The 2500-nt window shown below is 41.9% G+C and overlaps 1 protein-coding gene and 1 long non-coding RNA gene across 18 annotated transcripts in view; one reads left to right on the forward strand and one right to left on the reverse strand.

The window, feature by feature from the left end:
* LOC135093264 (hornerin-like) overlaps positions 1-2500 on the forward strand; it is an 83319-nt gene that overhangs the window by 22108 nt on the left and 58711 nt on the right. The gene's annotated exons all lie outside the window — the stretch shown is intronic.
* Positions 276-2500, reverse strand: part of LOC135093266 (uncharacterized) — a 6132-nt gene continuing 3907 nt past the window's right edge. The window contains exons 2-3 of the long non-coding RNA XR_010263281.1: positions 751-930; positions 276-417 (exon numbers count right to left, since the gene is read on the reverse strand). This is a non-coding gene — a long non-coding RNA (uncharacterized LOC135093266). The remainder of the gene's footprint in view (positions 418-750; positions 931-2500) is intronic.

The following is a 2500-nucleotide window of genomic DNA, read 5'->3' on the forward strand; positions in this document are numbered from 1 at the left end:
ATTTTTATTTAATGTTCTTGTCCTCACGAGTTTGAATTCCCACTACAAACTTTATTTATTTATTTATTTACTTATTTATTCATCCTTTTTTTTCTCTTTATCATTGCCTTATTTTTCTTGCTTCATCACTTCTATATGTATGGTGGAGATGAATAAATAGATCAATTAATAGGTAGTTTAGTAACCATAAGCACTCTAAACCATTATAAGACGCAAAAAGAAAACGGGTATATTTTTTCTTTCTTTATTTATTTATTTTATTTTATTTTATTTTTTTTTCACAGTGCAGCTCATCTTGTGCAGTACAATACCAACACTATTCCACACAGAGGACATTTATTCATTCAGGCGTGGAGGATACGAGTAGAATACAGTTTGCATCTATTCAAGCCTGCAGAATCCCGAAGGTGGTGCAGGCTGAAACAGTGGATGAAGAAGAAATTAATAAAGAAAACAATAAAAAAGAATGCATGTAAAATTTAACCTGTAACTGCTGTACTTAACGTCAAAACTGAAAAAAAAATTATATACAAAAAAAAAAGAAAAACTGCAGAACATTGTACGTATTATAACCATTACGTGTTATAGGTCAAAACTTATAAACAAATAAACACAAAGACTACAAGACACAAATAGAATAGATAAATAAATAAAAAAAAAACTATAGGTGTTTTAGACAAAGACATTAAAAAGAAATCTATACAAAACAACAAAGAAAGGCCAGACCACAGCAGACCTTGAGATTCTTACTCTATAGACTCCCTGGATAACTGTTCAGCGCGACATCTAGTGAAGGAAACGATAGTGTTGTAGAAGGTTCCTCAGATATCCCCGTCCTGTTGTTGTTGTTGGTGGTGGTGGTGGTGGTGGTGATAGTAGTGGTGTTATTGTTGTTGGTGTAGTTCTCCTCCGCCTCCTCTTCCTGCCTGCCTAGATAGCGCCAGAAAAGAGGCAAGGAGTTGAGAAAGAGGAAATTAATTAAAAGAAAAGAGGGAAGGAAGCAGAAGGCATTGGGGAAAACAAGGGGGACAGGGAAGGTGGTCAGGCAGCACCACACCTGAACACCCACACCGTGCCTCACCTACCCCACCCATGCACACACCACAGCACACACCATGCACACACCATCACCCATTCTCAGCGACCATAATTATTTTCTTCTCTATCTTTGCAAATTCCATGTAGTTTTTTTTCTCTTTCTGTTTGCAGCCACCTTCGTCTGTAGGGATGGGTGGGTGGGTGGGTGGGGCGGTGCCTTCTCCACTGCTATTGTGTCTCCTGCCAGTTGTTAGTGTAGTCTAGTTACCCAAACAGCCTCTATTAAGGCCCTCAAGGTCTGTTGCGGTTTGTTTTTTCTTTGTATTCCTCTTCCTGCTCCTCCTCTTCCTCCTCCTCCTCCTCTTGGACTTCTATCGTTTTATCCTTTCCTTTAAAAAAAATGTAAATAAAATAAGATATATCTAAACTAAAGCCAGAAAATAACTCAAACATCCCTACAGTTTATCTTCACCCCTTTTGACACGCGCAGATGAAAATTAATAGACCTTTCAAGGAAGATTTCGTGATACTAATAAAAATCGTAAAAGTTCATTAAGGATTCCGCATCTACACTGAGGAAACACCAATGAGAACCCAGGGAATCATCTGTGCATAGTTCGTAGCATTGAGCGAGGTCCTTCAGAATTACTGGCCCAGGGTTGTAGTGGTAAGCAGGTTAGCTCATTACAAGTCATTACTGCTATTGTTACCTGTGCTTCTTCTCCTTGTTATGTAAAGGTTCCGTTTTCTTTTCCCTGACCAAGACGCTGAGGATGGAGGAAAACACACACACACACACACACACACACACACACACACACACACACACACACACACACACACACACACACACACACATACAGTCTCAAGTGATGAGTAACCAAGACACTCAAGATGGAGGAGGGAAACTAATAATGCAACACACACACACACACACACACACACGAGCATTCCTGTGTCCGTGTGTGTGCCCGCGTGCGCGCTTTCGCCGTGAGTGGCCCGCAAATGGAGCATAGATAACGGAAAACTTGTATAGAGTAACAGGAGAGGAGGAAAAGGAGGAGGAGGAGGAGGAGGAGGAGGAGGAGGAAGGGAGGAAAAGGAAAGGTGTAGCGAGAGGAGGAGAAGGAGGAAGGAAAAAGGACCACAGCGAGAAAGACTGCACACACACACACACACACACACACACACACACACACACACACACACACACACACACACACACACACACACACACACACACACACACACACACACACACACACACTGGTGCTTCACGTGCTAATTAGGAGTTAATGAGCTTCAATTAGTACGTAAGGTTGTGAAGGAGGAGGAGGAAGAGGAGGAGGAGGAGGAGGAGGAGGAGGAGGAGGAGGAGGAGGAGGAGTGCGGGTGGGAGAGGAATTTTATGCAGGGACTTGGAAAACAGAGAGAGAGAGAGAGAGAGAGAGAGAGAGAGAGA

This window comes from Scylla paramamosain, chromosome 42 (genome assembly GCF_035594125.1).
Source record: "Scylla paramamosain isolate STU-SP2022 chromosome 42, ASM3559412v1, whole genome shotgun sequence".
NCBI classification, from domain to species: Eukaryota; Metazoa; Arthropoda; class Malacostraca; order Decapoda; family Portunidae; genus Scylla; species Scylla paramamosain.